This window comes from Tamandua tetradactyla, chromosome 26 (assembly GCF_023851605.1).
Source record: "Tamandua tetradactyla isolate mTamTet1 chromosome 26, mTamTet1.pri, whole genome shotgun sequence".
Taxonomy (NCBI): domain Eukaryota; kingdom Metazoa; phylum Chordata; class Mammalia; order Pilosa; family Myrmecophagidae; genus Tamandua; species Tamandua tetradactyla.
This window is the reverse complement of record NC_135352.1, coordinates 9,471,660-9,488,857: the sequence shown is the minus strand read 5'-3', so window position 1 is coordinate 9,488,857 and position 17,198 is coordinate 9,471,660. Positions and strand designations below refer to the sequence as shown.

Genomic DNA, 17,198 nt, shown 5'->3' with positions numbered 1-17,198 from the left:
CCACACAGCATTGCTTCTGGTTAAAGTATCCACTTCACAGCAAATGAAGTGCAGGAAGGGGCACATGCACATAGAATTCTCTGGTCTTATCATTTTCCCCATCACCCAGAGGTAGCTGGGTAGACAGAATGGTGGATTGGCCTTTTGAAGACCCAATTATGGTGCCAACTAAGTGGCAATACCTTGCAAGGCCGGGACAGTGTTCTCCAGGAGGCTTTGTATGCTCTGAGTCAGCATCCATTATATGGTGCTGTTTCTCCCATAGCCAGGATTCACGGGTCCAGAAATCAAGGGTTGGGAAGGGGAGTGGCACCATTTGCCATCACCCCTAACGATCCAGTAGGGGAATTTTTGCTTCCTGTCCCTAAAACCTTAAGCTCGGCTTTTTTTTTGTTTGTTTGTTTTAATTCCAGCCACTGAAACCAGACGTAGAAATTATTGCTCAGATAAATAAACCTAATCTACCAGGAAAAACAAAAAAGTAGATAAAGAAACAAACAAAAAACCCAAAAGTGAAAAACTTAAGTTCCCCAATGTGGTAATGGAGTAAACAAGAGAGAGATTCCTCAAATGAGGATTTACTGGAATTTCTGGTGCCTTTCTGGACACTGAAACCGAGTTGGACTCTTAAACTGGTAAATCCCAGACAGAGGTAAGGTTTAATGCTGTACATGGAAAGGTGCAAGCTTCAGTGCCTTCTAAACTGGTGGAAACCCCTGCAAAAAATAGTCAATGTTTCAAACCTCAATAACCACAAACAGCTCTTAAGGAAAAAAAATACAAAAGTATCAAAAAATTTTTTTAGTTGTTTTTTCTTTTTTTCGAAGAGTTCTGGAAAAATGATCCCATAGAAATAGCACCGTTTACAGGCTGGTTTGAATACCAGTCCTGTAGCTTTGCTGAGAAATTGAAGAAATCTTCTTGGTTGGACTTAGTTCCGAAAGGAGGAGTGCTCCTGTCAGGAGACATAACAATGATTCCATTGAACTGGAAGTTAAGACTTCCACCTGGCCACCGTGTGCTTCTCCATGCCACTCACTGCATCAACAAGCACAAAAAGGGATTACTGTTCTGTTTGGGGTAATTGATCCAAAGTATCAAGAGGAAATAGGACTGCAAGTACACAGTGGAGGTAAAGAAGAGTTTTCTTGGAATACAGGAGATCACCTAGGGCATCTTTTAGTACTACCATGCCCTGTGATTAAAGTCAATGGAAAACGGCAACAACCTAATCCAGGCAGACTACCAATGGCCCAGAAACTTCAGAAATGAAGGTTTGTGTTACCCTACCTTGCAAAGAACCACAGCCAGCTGACCTGCTTGCTAGGGTAAAGAGAACATGGAATGGGTAGTAGAAGAAGGTAGTAATAAATATGAACTATGACCATGTGACCAGTTACAGAAGTGAGGAATGTGATTTATGAATATTTCCTCCGTCTTTTGTTATGAGTATGTTTGCATTTGTACATATGCAAATATCTTGTTTTCCTCTTACCGTATGGATAAGTTATATTATTCACATTATAGTATTTAAGTAATAGGATATGAGGTTTAAGAGTAAATATTATCTAAGGACTGGTACCCTATTCTGGAGAGATGTAGTGCATTTCTGATTGTATGCAGGACAGTTGAATATTGTTAATTAAAATATATGTCTGTTACTGCGTTCTTAATTTGGAAATTAGGCATGTTTCAAGGTGATGTGCACAGCTGCCAAGTTGACAAGGGGTGGAATGTGATGATTAAGTTCTTGTGTCAACTTGGCCAAGTGATGATGCCCAGTTGTCTGGTCAGGCAAGTACTGTCCTGACTATTGCTGCAACGATATTTCATGACTGGCTGTTAAACCAGAGACTGTTGTATTAAACCATCAGTCAGTTTATAGCATCTGTGGCTGATTACATCTGCAATCAACTAAGGCATTTCTCCCATCAATGAGATAATGCAATCAGTTGAAGTCTTTTAAGGAAGAAGAGAGACTCTTTCACTGCTTCTTCAGCCAGTGAGCCTCTCCTGGGGAGTTCATCCAGACCCTTCATTGGGGCTGCCAGCGCCACAGCCTCCCCTGAGGAGTTTGGACTCTTCTATTCCTACGGTTGCATGAGACACTTAAATCTCATATTTACAGATATCGCCTGTTGGTTCTGTTTCTTTAGAGTATCCTGACTAATACAATTTCCATGTGTCAGAAGAGTCCAGGACCAAGGATAACTGGCAGCCAGCCCTAGAATACCTGTCTTCAGGAAGAAAGAATCATCTTGACAATGCCGTAATTTGTACTTTTTCCTGGCTTCAAAACCACGGGCTAATAAATTCCCATTGTTTAATACAATACATTACCTGACATTTGCTTTAGTAGCCAGAAAACTGAAACAGAGACTGGCAAATCATTTGTATGACCAGAATGGAACAAAAAAAAATCAACATAAGGAAAATACTAAAAGAATATGGATTACAAGAAAAAGTCAGCAAACAAGAGAAGCATGGAAAAAAAAAACAATAACAAAATATGGTGAGAAAATTAAGGCACAATATGTATTTTACAAAAATGAGAATAAAAGGGACAAATTCGCTTAATAAAAGAAAGTGTCTCAGATATTAGAAGAGACAGATTTAAAAATAGTAAATCCAGAAGATTCAATATAAACCACCAGGAAAAAGTCATGCCAAGTAGAGGAATCTGGCCTGTAAAAAGCAGACAATGACAACAACAAAACACAACCCTTCGAACCCAAACCAAATAAACAACAGCACCAAAAATAGGGGGTCATAACTATTAGAAAAGAGTGAACTGAAAACAAAACACATACTAACAGATGCTTAGTTAGTTTTGTACCAACTAACAGAGCATCAAAATATTTAAGCCTAATGTTATATTAGGTCAGTGATAAATTGAAAAATATGCTAATAGTGGGACCTTTTAGTGCATTGCTCTTATCCCATGATAGGTGACATAGATTAAAAAATAACCATGTTTACACTGGGCTTTTACAATGTAAATAATAAGGGTGATCGATCATGCGCACACTTACACAACCTCTTCACACAACCATTTCTTAAATATGGAGTATTTAAGAAAATTGATCATTCATCTTTCCTTAAATTTAGTTTATGAAAAAATCAGCTACTTATAGAAGTTTCTACCCCATAATTTTAGTAAACTCCCCAGAAAGCAGAGTTTCATGAACTAGAGTTTAAAGATCTCTGGACTAAGAAACAAGAGCCGTGTTCTTAATCAGGCAGCAGGAAAAGGTTTTCCTTTCAATATTAAACCACTTTTCCCATTGCTATTTCAGAGAAAGCAGTTCTGATTACGGTTGTCTGGGCAGCTGTTAGTGATAGTGAATTCTAGCATTTTCTAACAAAGGAACTAAGGAAAACCTGGAATCATAAGTCATCTCTCAAAGATTATTTCAGTAATAAAAACTTGAGGTTGCAAAGCCTTCGAGCTAGTGAGAAGAGTAGCACCCTCATCCAAGGTTCTTGGAGCATTCCCCTTTAACACACTCATAAGTCTAGGATCAATTTTAAAAGGTAAGGGCACATTCTCACTGGATAATAATAGAACTGGATATTGAACCCAGATCTCGTGAATCCTAGCCCTTTGTTTCTTTAAGCTACCTTGTTTTTCTTCAGCACACACAAGGACTACGGACGAAGGATAGCTTCTCCTTAGATTTGACTTTACAGGAGATATTGTATTTAACTGGATTTCTGACCAGAGCTCTTGTGACTTTAGCCATTTTCCCAAATCTTCCCACTCAGCTCTTCGAGTGTTGTTGTAAAAACTGCATTCAATTGATCTATTATTCTGTATTGTATAACTATCTTGCTCGCACCCAATTTTATTGTTGCAGAGCAGGGCTGCAAATGTAACTTTCTCCTGCTAAATTCTCTGCTCAGCTTTTTGCACGTACTAAGCACATCTGTCCCAGTCTTGTGCTGACATTCCCTGGGCAATAATCTAGTAGCTCTGGTCCCACAACCCCACAGGTATTACCCTACATATGCGTTTCTTCTAGCATGGCATTAATGTGATTGTATGCAGTATTTGAGCTCTTTTTTTTCCACCAATCTTCTCTCTGCATACTCTCATTGGTTGTGCACTTGACAAGGTATTTAATAAGCTCTGAATTTTTCCCTTTACAAACACATTTCATTTGAAATAATACACTAAAAAGTTCTTACTTAAAGAAATTCAAAAAGGTTCTGTGATTTAAAAATGAAATATCACTTTGTTTACTGTCTTTCTAGATATCTGCTCTGAGCTTTTTGGTTACCACTGAAGGGATAAATCTTCCTGAGCCAGTGGGAAGCTAGTCCTAGGAAAGAGGAGGGGTGAAAAAGGTAGTTTCGAGGAGAAAAATGTAATTTTGACATGGACAGTATCTTCATTTTTAGCATCAAGACTGTCTCCAAGCTTGGGAAATTTAATATTTATAATACTGAAAATCTGGCTGTTTTTAAAATCAGATAAAGACCTCCTAGAGTGGTGAGTATGTTCATGCAATATTCTGTCAATCATTTCTCATTCTCTTTGGTGTCCTCTTTAAAATTTATAGTAAAAAAATTGAAGCTGGACTAAATAAACTTTGTGTTTAGCAGGAATTTACATTGAGGTAATAATTCCCCTTTGATCCATAAGGCAACTTCTAAAATTTCAAGAGTTTTTGATTAGTATTTGAGCTATTTAATAGAGCTGACAGGAAATGTCTACATAAGGAATTTTCATTCGTATATTCATTTAGTTGTTCTGTAAACAGTTACTGAACAATGCACTGTGCAAACTGCTATGGAGAAAATGAGAAACAAGAGGCAATGATCTCCATTGCCAGACTGCAAACTCATTGAGGCCAGGCTATGATATGTACATAAATGACTTTAATATAAAGATCAGAAATATTAAGTCTAATGAGAGATAGAAGTGAAAGACTTTGAGAGTACAGGGCTAACAGAGATTCCTTTTGATGGAGAAATCTAGGAAGAACTGGTATTTGAGGTAAACCTGGAGGAATAGCTAGGATTTTCATTTGCAGAAATTGGCAGCAATATGCTTATGCAAATGCAACATTATCATCAAACGTGCACCAACTTCCAGTTAAATCTTCTTAGGATCTTGCTAAAAATCCAGGCCCATCTCCAATTAGACACCCATATCTGGCCAATAATCACTTTGATCTCTGCGTTTGGGGTCTGTATGATGCTACAATTCCAAACCCCAGGCTAGATGACAGCAGCGACTTCTTCAAGACTCCTCAGGCCAGTGGACCACTGAGCATTTGGTAAAGTGGTTCAGAGCATCGCGACCCATCTGTCCTTCAAGACCCTTGCTGGAATATTCTCCCCCCAGCCATCTGCTCCTCCATCTGTCCATCACCTTGAAAAAGATTTTCCTATATGGAGATGTGTGCACCACAAGTAGTGCTTTGTTCTGATTCATGTTTTCCAAATACAGTGGGATATGTTAACATGGATCTCACAACATAAAAAAAAATAAAGATACTGCCATAACAGTGGGGAGAATATATCATTTGCAAGATGTTGCTTTGAATTTAGCTTTTTAATATGAAAAGAGATGTATGTCATTCTTTGGAGGATTTAGTCCTATAAATTTAGCTATGAAATATTTTCAGCAAATTAAATGATATTTTTCTATCATTTTCTTTTATAAAAGCAAGATATGCTCATTGGTGGGGGTGGTGGGGGTGGTGGTGTTCAGGACACAAAATTGTAAGTAATAGCCAGTGTGCTATCAGAGTCTGTACCTCAGATCATTTTTTTCTGATAACCAATGAGTATCAATATTTAATATAAGCCACAGAATAAAATAATGCACCTTTGGACCATGTGAGAGTAAAATAGACTGAGTTGAATGCCATTTAAAATAATGCATTTCCTCTTTAAAAAGTAGTTAAGCTTTTTAGCTAGATCAAGCATTTATTGGCAGTTTTCTACATGACCAGTGGACCTGTGAACTGGAACAAATTTCTTGGAGAGTAACATGTATCAAAGGCCTTAAACATATTCATCCTCTTTGACCCAATAATTCAATGCTGAGAATTTACCTTAAGGCAATAATCAGAAATGTACCCAAAGATTTATATGTGATGATGTTTATCACAGCATTTTTTGATAGCAGCAAATAGTGGAAACAACTTAAATGTCAAACAACAGAGGTATGGTTAAATAAATTATCGTACTATATCCAAAATACTGTGTAGTCATTAAAAATAATGATGTCAAAGAAGTTTTTAAGGCTATGGAAAAATGCTTATAATATTTTATTAAATGAAAAAGAAAAGAAAAGAAAACATGTACATATGTTGCTAGCAAAAAGACTGTTGTTTTAGTTTCCTTGGGTGCTTATGAAAATTCCATGAAATGGTTTGGCTTATGCAAACTGATTCTCTCACAGCTTTGAGGATGGGAAAATTCCAAATCAAGACATCATCAGGGTGATGCATTTTCCTCGAAGACTGGGATTCTGGGGCTGGCTGCTGGTGATCCTTGGCTCCTCTGTCACATGGCAAGGCACGTAGCAGAATTTCCTGGTCTCTCCCTTCTCTTCTGGGCTCTATGTCAGCTTCTTGCTTCCCGTGGCTTTCTCCCTCTGTGTCTGACTTTCATTCTCTTATAAAGGACTCCAGTAGGAGCATTAACACCCATCCTAATTGAGGTGTGTCACATCTTAACCGAAGTAACTTCATGAAAAAGGTCCTACTGACAATGGCTTCACACCCACAGGAATGGATTAAAATTAAGAAGGTGTTTTTCTGGGCTACTTATAGCTTCAAACCACCACAAATATGGATATATATATATAAGTACGCCACAAAATGCTAATAGTGATTATCTTAGGATGGTGGAACAAAGGATTATTTATTTGGTTATTTCATTTTATTACTGTTCTCATTTTTTAGACACCTTTTAAGTCTCCATGCCTAAGTCAGGGAGATCCCCTAAAGGCTTTTTGCCTACTTTCTGTTTGTTTTATCCTGGGGTTTCTTGTGAACTCCATAAACTTCGCTTATGGTGGCTGTTCCAAACACTAGTCTCAGAAACTTGATTTCCTTAGAAGGTGTCATGACTCTGGGGGTTGGCCTCTCACTCATGAAACTCAAAAAAGACCCATTTGAATTTAAATAAAAACAACAATGAAGTAATTTGGAAAATGGGCTATAGCTTGCTAGAAATCAGAATCCCATTGACTATTGAAAAGATGAGCTAGAAGGATACTTAAAGATGAGTAACTTCAGAATGGTTAGTGTGACTTTCCAGGGTTAAATACTAGAAGTGGCAAAATGGTACTAGAATCGAACATTTTGGAAGTTTCTGTTCCTTTCTATTCTAAGCTGCTTTTATTTGAGCTCTGAGTTTTCTCTCCAGGACACTGTCTTCTTGATACTCAGGAAGTATCAAGGTAATACTTGGTATTACCTTGTAATACCAGGTAATTTCAGTGAACACATTGCCTTTTGACAACTAATTCAGTCCGAGCAAAAGCAGTTGAAAAATCTTTTGGAGATGATGCAGACTGAGACAGAGAGTTGTAGCTTTTGTGCAGTAAAACATCTATTAGGGGTACTGAAATGCTCTTCGGTGCCAAAAAATGAGTCCTTTCCAGTTCCTGGAAGGGACTGGAAAACAACACTGATGAATTCTTACTCTCCTTACTAAAGTAAGGAGATTCTTACTTGCTAGATTCTTCCTTGAAAGATTCTTCAATGCTATCAGAATGCTGCCATATTCACACCACCAGGTTGCAGTGTTCTAAGGTGATGGCTGCAGTTTGTATTTATACAGTTGCTTCTTTCTTTTGACCCACAGGGAAAGATCACTGTCTGTTAAACATGGATGCCAGAGCTTCCCCAAACCAGGGAGAGGATTGTATGGGAATCCTTGTCCCTTGGTTGTGAAGCACTTCTCTTTTGTGGTGTACAGTTGCTCTTGATCTACATCCATCTTCCAAACCATTACAATATTTTAAATATTATAATCAAATTGTTGTAAGAATTGCAAGCTCAAAGACGCCAAATAGGTCAGTACATCCACTTCATGCTGACTGAAACCAGATTTCTGCCTTTTTTCTACCAGTGAGATTTCTTTTCAAATGATATCAGCCCACGATAAGAAATTCAGTCTCCTAATTTATTTCTCCATAAGTAGTTATTTTTGCCCTATGTATTTCCTTTAAATAGCATTCTTCCATATTTGGATTGTTCATTCTTGCAACTGGGTTTTATATAACTTTGTGGGCAAACTGGCAGGAGGATAATATAAAATTTGTGAAATAGGAAAACTAAGCAAACATGACTTTTCTTCTTCACTGTATGATCATTTCACTTCTAGTTATGGGATGCAGAGGGTGTTGGTCTGTAGGTGAGTGCATTTGGGGGATTTGACCTGGATAAGATAAATGCAATGACAATACATCTTCTTATTAGATTCCAAATACCACCTGAACATAATTTGGAAGGTGTATTAGCAGAAAATTAAACCCTGGAAATGCTGTCTGGTAAATTAAAAGACATAATTGATTATATTAGCTTACTTAAGGGCTTCTAATTGCCAGAGATAGGATTTGTTTGGTATAGCTTTTCAACCTGGTAAGCAAAGTTTACACTGTCCACAGGCAAGTAACAGAAGTTGCCAAATGGATATTTTAAAAAATTTTCACCTCTCAGGTGTTTAATTTTATTTGATACTTTCTTTTTGGTGCCAGACTTTCTCCTACCATCTACAATAAGTGGGAAAACAATCAAATTGTCATGTTGGACTTGGAAGAGGTCCCCATGGTCCCCTGCTTCTCCATATTGCAGTCATCAGTTCTAAATCTAAACCCAGGAAAAGAGAGTCTACTGCCTTTGGGTTACAGATTGTGACATACAGATAAGTGCAAAATTCACACCTTGCACTTAACAGAGGTGGTAGTTAGATTCAGTTGTCAACTTGGCCAGGTGAAGGCACCTAGTTCTGTTGCTGTGGACATGAGCCAATGGTACGTGAACCTCATCTGTTGCTGATTACATCTGCAGTCAGCTAGGAGGTGTGCCTGCTGCAATGAATGATGTTTGACTTAATTGGCTGGATGCTTAAATGAGATTGCTCAATGTAGCACAGCCCAAGCATCTCAGCATACCTCATCTTAGCACTCTCAGCTCAGCCCAGGCCTTTGGAGATGCAGAAAGGAATCACCCTGGGGAAAGTTGTTGGAACCCAGAGGCCTGGAGAGAAGGCCAGCAGAGATCGCCTTGTGTCTTCCTATGTAAGAAAGAACTTCAGTTGAAAGTTAGCTGCCTTTCCTCTGAAGAACTAATGAAATAGATCCCCTTTTATTAAAAACCAATCCGTCTCTGCTGTGTTGCATTCCAGTAACTAGTAAACTAGAACAACAGATTCCTGGAGTAGGGTTTTTGGTCAGTGTTTAGGGAAACAGTTCTCTCTCAACTCTGGTGGTTGTTCTGGGATGTGGACAAATGATTGTCCTTGTGTGAGAACTTGAGTACTCCTGGCTGTTAGTTCCCTACTGCCTGTTAGCCTTTGGTGTTATGTTATTCTCTTGTAGAATGGGCTGGGCATTGCAAAAGTACCCTGATTGTTCCTGCTTACTCACATTAGGGCCTTAATCACACACACAGTTCTGGGGCCTGTTAAGGATGAGTAGCCAATGGGTTCACAAATCCCCTCACCCTCATCGAAACTGCATTCATTTTCTGAATATCGCGCTTTCCTATTAGTGACTCAAAACATATGTATTGGACACGTCTTATGCACACAGCACCATTCCAGCTGCTCTAGGGGAAATGAAGAAGAGTATAAGTCAAAGTTTTAGTCCTTGAGGAGTTTATGATCTGCTAAGAGCACAAGGCATGTTTACCTTAAAATAGCTGCAACATAAGTCAGTTCTCGGTGTCAACTGACTTGCCTAAGGGACCTGTTCTAAATTCTGCTGTGTATGTACTATGAAGGTAAGGGCTCAGGCTTCCTGAAGGTCAACCCGGGTTTGCTCTCTTGGGTTTTCTCAGCATCTATGCCAAGAGACTGCTCAGAATATCAGGTTATTGTGCTTTGTTGTGGACAAATTTAAAAGTGCAGTGAGTGATGTGTTCACTGTTGTCCTTTTCCATCTAGGTAGAGGCAACAGTAAATGGCCACTGGCATGTTATTTCCTGCATGCCAGCTCTGTTTGGGAATATCACTTACTGGAGGTACAGAAAAAGCCAAGGAAGAGGAGGAGACAGAACCAACATGATCTTGATGTGATCTTCTATCTGCTTTTATATCTGTATGCAGAGACTGTTACTAGATTTCCCAATTTAGATGAAACTAAATTTGAATGTGAAAAAGCTTTTAAAGGCACAGATAATAGTAATAGCCAGCATTTTGAGCACTATGTATCAGGCTTTCTGCTAAGTATTTTGTACACATGATTTATTTTAATCCTTATGAAAACTTTGTGAACTGAAGTATTATTTTTAGCAACCCTATTTTACAGATGGCAAACAGATTTAAGAGACTAAGTTCCTGCTTGATATCACATAGCTAGTGGCAGAGCAAGGATTTGAACCTAGGTCTGAGTGAACCAGTGCTCAATTTCTCTATTGCTACTCTCTATTTCCTCATATAGGCATTTACTACCCTGAGGGATGGTTTAAGTAGATGATGGTGGTGGTGAAATGATGGCATCTCTTTCCATGCATAGAAAGAGGCCCTCTGGCACCACCTGCTGGGATTCCCTTTAATCCCATCATGTCCTACTTAGCATCCAAAGCATGAATTGACATAAGTAGGCATCACTTCTGTTTTAACCACAAAGTGGACTTCTGTCCTCACTGGGACACAGGGCCCTGCCTTGAGACAAACACTTATTTAAAAAAAAATTTCTGTTGATGTATATTATATATTCATATACCATGTAATCACCCAAAGTGTACAATCAATGGTTCACAATATCATCATATAACTGCAGTATTTGTCATCACAATCGACTTTTTTTTGTGTGAAAAATAACACACATATGTATAAAACAATAAATTTCAAAGCCCATTAGTTGTAGAACAGATGTCAGAGTTTGGTATGGGTTACAGCTCCACAATTTTAGGTTTTTACTCCTAGCTGCTCTAAGATAACTGGAACTATCTTAGAAATATCAATATAATGATTCAGCAATCATACTCATTTGTTAAATCCTACCTTCTCTGTAAAACGCCACCATCACCTTTGATCTGTCTCCCACTGTTTAGGGGTATTTGGACTACGCCCATTCTAATTTTCTCATGTTGGAAGGGGCTGTCGATCATATGAATGGGGGATGGAACTAGTTGATGTTCTGGAGAGGCTGGTCCCTCTGCATTTCAGGACTTATCTGGTCCAGGGACCCATCTGGAGGGCAAATACCTTTTTGTCATGTTAGTTCAAATCTTTGACTGTGGATCATACCAATGGCTTGCCATGTTTAATTCCCTGGATGCCTCATTTTGCTTGATCATAGTTATTTATTGGCTTTTTAGCTGTGGTTGAAGTCTTTGACTTCCAGATCCCTTGTCTCTCCTGAATTGCATGTCACTGTGTGTTTCACTGGCTTGCAGCAATTAAAGTTAACATCATGGGCTCATGAATTCTGATGTCAGGCTCCCAATCAGATCCTTTTTCCTCTGCCACTTACTGACCATGTAGTCTTGGGTAAGTTATTTGAAATTGCTAAGCTTTAGCTTCTACTTCTCTAAAATGATTTAGTGTTATTATACATTTGGGTTGTTGGAAGATTAAAAAAAATGCTTGTAAAAAGCTTAGTACACTACCAGGTACAAAGAAAACAGTCAATAAATGGTTAGCTGGTATTAATTAATGTATACTTTTTATGTAGCTTTATCTTTTTCTGGTTAACTGTACTCTTGCCCTTTTCTTGCAAGTGTCCCAGGGTTATAGGTCAGCTTAGCCCTTGGACCATGTCCCAGTGGTGAGAAGAAGTGAGTAACCAAGGTTTTAGATTTCTGGATCATTTAGATCTATTCCAGATGCATTTAAGCTTCCCTAAATGTGTTCCTGTCAGAGTGGGCTGATAATGTGGAATCACAGAAGTCCCCGGCTGCTTACTGTTGGAGCAATCAATGGGGCACCCCATAGATTCAGGGGCATCCCTATTTTCATACTTCAGCCCCCTTCTTAAGGTCTTACTGAAACTACTTCAGATACTTCTAACTTTGTTTCTTGCCTTGCTAAACGACTTCTTTTTATTTTTAATATTTTTAGAGCAGTCAGGTTTATGGGAGAATCCTGCATGAAATACAGAGTTCCCAGGTACTACTCTGTTATTAACACATTGCATTAGTGTGGTATATTTGCTACAGTTCATGAAAGAGCATTTTTATAATTGTACTATTGTGCCGGTTTGAATTTGTGGACTCCAAGAAAGCCATGCCCTTTAATCCTCATTCAGTATTGCTGGGTGGGAGTTTTAAAATTATCCATGGAGATGTGACCCACCCAATAGCAGGTGGTAACTTTTGATGAGATGATTTCTATGGAGGTGTGTCTCCACCCATTCACAGTGAGGTTGCTTACCGGAGCATTTTAAGAGGGAACCATTTTGAAAAGAGCCACAGAGCCTGTGCAGCCAGAGACATTTGGAGATAAAGAACAAAAATGCTGCAGAGGAATGTCATGAAAGAAGAAGCCGGGAGAGAAAGGCAGCAGATGTTACCATGTGTGTCACGTGCCTTTCCAGTTGGGAGAAACCCAGAACATCACTGGCCTTCTTGAGCCAAGGTATCTTTCCCTGGATGCCAAATGCTTGTGAGAATATCAGGTCCTCCCCAGGTGGGAAAGTTTAATATTTCCACATTTTTCCCAGTCCTCAAGGTAATTTACTAATACTTTTTAATCTTCTTCCCAGAGTATTCTGGGATGTATCAGAGCATCACACCGATCTGTACAAATCAACAAGATTTTACTTCTTTTCAAGTTTCCATGTAATTATGGTATTTGAATAAATTGATCAAACCAGCAAAATTATAAAATGTGCTAAAGAAAATATAAACTTTGCACTCACCAAACATGTCTTCCTTTGGTCTCATATAAAAATTGAAGTTTTAAAATACAGTGAATGTCATCCATTCCCCTTAAATCTGATCTACCTTAGTCCTAACCAAATCAGCTTCATTCATATCTCTAATTGAAATCTGATCTCCTTTTCGGCTTTTTAGAGTTGCTGTATGGGGTAATGCAGACTTTCATAGCTGCAGAACTCTACCTCTGTGTCTCAGGTGTCACACAAATAACCGAAGTTCCATGGAATGATCATGTTATAACCAAAGAACTCAGCATCTCAGAATTTACAATTAACCGTTGCAACAACTCAGGAATAGACGCAACTACTGTAAAGGCTTATAATCTAGGAACCTTTATAATAAGCCTTCTCCTGATAATCTATGCGTTCAAATTCAATCCTCAGAGCTTGTACATTTTAGTTAGTCCATATTAGTGAGTCCTTATAATTTGCCTTTTCATTCCTGGCTTATTTCACTCAGCATTCTATCCTCAAGGTTTATTCACCTATTTGCATGACTCACAACTTCATTCCTTCTTGCGGTAGTTCAATATCCCATTTATGTACCTCATTTCCCAGTTCTGTTCATCAGTCAATGTACCCTTAGGCTATCTCTGTCCATTGCAAGTGGTGAATACTGCCACCATAAACACCGGTGTGTAAATGTCCATTCCAGTCCCTGCTTTCAGTTCTTCTAAGTATATATCTAATAAAGGGACTACAAGATCATATGGCAACATTATACTTAGCTTCCTGTGGAACCACCACAGTGGCTCCAGAGGGACTGCACCATTCTACTTCCCTATGAGCAGTGAACCACATTTTCTCTAGCATTTGCATCTTTCTGTTCATCTATTTTCTAATTTTAATTTTTTGCAATAAAGTCCTTTTTATTTTTTCTTGCTAGAAATTGTTCTTTATTGATTAGGTCACCAGGAATCAACACAATATTTAACATCTCATGAGCACCAAAGCCTGGATTCTGGAGCTCACTTGCCTCTCCCAGTCCTTTAGGGAGAGACATCATTAACAGAGACCAGACCAGATGGTAACAGGTCTTTCTTTCCCAGTCATTGGACAAGCTGCTTAATTCTTGCCCAAAGTAGGAAAAAGCCAACACTTCAGAAAAATCTAATAAAGAATTTGACATTGCATTATAAGATCTCTTAACAGTCTGCTTAAGTGCTTTCATTTTGTAATTCACTTAATGTATACATATAATTTACTTTTATAATCTCATTTCCTGGGCAGAAATTAACCCAGTGCAAAGAAAACCCCCTCAAACTGGAATAGCTTCACCTTGCCCTTAGAAAGACTAAACAGAAGTCACTCTGCTTCTCTTATACCCAAGAGATGGACAAACCTCTCCCCCAAAGTAAAAATGTTACTTCAGATCTTGGAATGTGTACAAAGACAGCTTTTGATAGGCAGCTGGAACTAGGCAGGTGGGTTTCTTTGAAAATTTCTTAAAATCAACTCCTAGGAACCATCTATAATTGTGTACAAAGTCTCTAAAATCCAAATGTTCTAGTTTGCTAGCTGCTGGAATGCAATATAACAGAAACGGGATGGCTTTTAAAAAGGGGAATTTAATAAGTTACTAGTTTACAGTTCTAAGGCTGAGAAAATGTCCCAATTAAAACAAATCTATAGAAATGTCCGATCAAAGGCATCCAGGGAAAAATACCTTGGTTCAAGAAGGCCAATGAAGTTTAGGGTTTTTCTCTCAAGTGGAGTGGCCCATGGCAAGCACAATCAGAGTTTCTCTCTCATCTGGAAGGGCACATGGCAAACATGGCATCATTTTCTAGCTCCTTCTCTCCTGGCTTCTGGTTTCATGAAGCTCCCCAGGAGGCATTTTCTTTCTTCATCTCCTAAGGTCGCTGGCTGGTGGACTCTGCTTTGTGGTGCTACAGCATTCTTTGCTCTCTCCGAATCTCTTATTCTCCAAAATGTTTCCTCTTTTATAAGACTCCAGTAAACCAATCAAGACCCACACAAATGGGTGGAGACATGTCATCACCTAATCCAGTTTAACAACCACTCTTGATTAAATCACATCATCCAGGGTGATGATCTGATTACAGTTTCAAGCATACAGTATTGAATAGGGATTATTCTACTTTTATGAAATGGGATTTTGGTTAAATCATGGCTTTTCTAGGGGGCCATGATTCCATGATTCCACCAAAGGACACCTCATTTCTTTGTCTTGCAGGAGGTTCTGCACATGTCCTAGAATGCCAAAGCCTGTGATATCTGTGGTGGCCTGGTTATTGAACATGTGCATTAACCTGGCATCAATTCTGTTTAGGGTGGCCATATTATCATGGCTTCCTGATAGGCCAGCTTCACCTCTTCTCTGAAGACCACTATTTTGATCTTATTTCATCTTTCAGGGTTATCAAGCCACTGGTAGGCATTGATAGCAATTTGGTTCCTGAGGATTTGGTCAATACCAGTATACCACCAACCACAAAACTGTTCAGGCATGATGAACTCATTTGGCTGACAGACCATGGTGATGACCCCACCAATGATAGTCCAAGGGTTCACCACCATCTGTCCACTGGTTACTGCAGTGCTCCCTTCCTCAGCAACATTGCAAAAGCCTCTGATCAAGAATGGGTGTTATCTTTTCCTTCTCCTCCTCACTCATACTCTGGCTGACACTGAGCAACATCAACATGTTATCACATTCAGAAATGCCTATATCATAGAGTTTGATCAGTACTTTTGTGCAAGCTATGCACCCCATCATGTAAAAAACCTCCACCAAAAGGTAAAATGAATCTGTGGACTGCACCAGTGATAGGCCCCTGAGCCTCAGGGGTATGACACAGACATCCAACCCAATGTCCAGAGAGACCACCATTTTGATCTTATTCCATCTTACAGAGTTATCAAGCCACTGGTGGGCATTGACAGCACCTTGGGTTCCTAAGAGTTTGGTCAACACCAGCACATCACTGATGCATTTCAGATGTCCTGCACTGTAGTTCACTAATCCTTTCTTCTACCTCTTTAATTCTACCATTGTAATTCTTTATTGCATTTTTCATCTCTTCTATTGTGCCTTTCCTTTCTATAAGTTCTTCCATTTGTTTTTCAAGTTTTGTTCATGCATCATACAATCCATCATAAGCAAGCAATCAATGGTTCTTGATGTAATCACATAGTTATGCATCCATTACCACAATCTATATGAGGACATTTCAATTTCTTCTGCAAAGAAAGAAAAGGGAAAAAATGAAGACTGAAATAAAAAAATAAAATAAAAAGGAGAAACAGCAACAACATCAAGAATGCCCTATCCTCTTATATCCCCCACTTATTGACATTTAGCTTTGGTATATTGCCTTAGTTATACTTAATGGAAACCTATTACAATGTTACTGCTAATTATAGACCCTAGTTTGCATTGATTGTATTTTTTCTGTATGTTATCTCATTTTCAACACGTTGTACTATTGATATTCATTTGTTTCTCTTCATGCAAAAACATTCTTATATCTGTACATTTAATTACCATCATTGTCCACACTAGGTTTTGATAAATTATACAGTCCCAGTCTTTGTCTTCTATCTTTCCTTCTGGTGTCATACATTCCACTAGCTTTCCTCATTCTACCATACTCATACTCAGCTTTGTTCAATGTGTACTTACAATATGGTCTTACTACCAGATACTATTGTGCTTTCCACTGCTGGATCTTTACAATCCATCCTGTTGAATATTCTGTACTCCTTAAGAATCAAATGCCCAATCTCTACCTCTTTCTATCTTCTTGATAACCTGTGTTCTCAACTTCAACTCTCTAAGTTTATTTGTTAATGTTAGCTCATATTAGTGAGACCATACAGTATTTCTCCTTTTGTTTCTGGCTAATTTCACCTAACATAATGTCCTCAAGATTCACCTATGTTGTTGCATGCATACTGCTTTTATTTTGATATATCATATCTTATTATTTTTTTCTTTTTGACCTTACTGATAGACTTCATCACTTCACTTTTCTCCAGACGTTTCTTTCCTGTCTTTTCCTCTCTACCTGTGCTGTTCTTTTTAGTATTTCTTGTAGAGTAGGTCTCTTGTTCACAAACTCTCTCAGTACCTGTCTGAAAATATTTTAAACCTTCTTTTTATTTT

The 17,198-nt window shown here is 38.5% G+C and overlaps 1 pseudogene; it reads right to left on the bottom strand.

Annotated features, from left to right (window-relative positions):
• Nucleotides 1-15,197: 15,197 nt before the first annotated feature.
• LOC143669613 (selenide, water dikinase 2-like) lies at nucleotides 15,198-15,923 on the bottom strand (annotated as a pseudogene).
• Nucleotides 15,924-17,198: the final 1,275 nt, after the last annotated feature.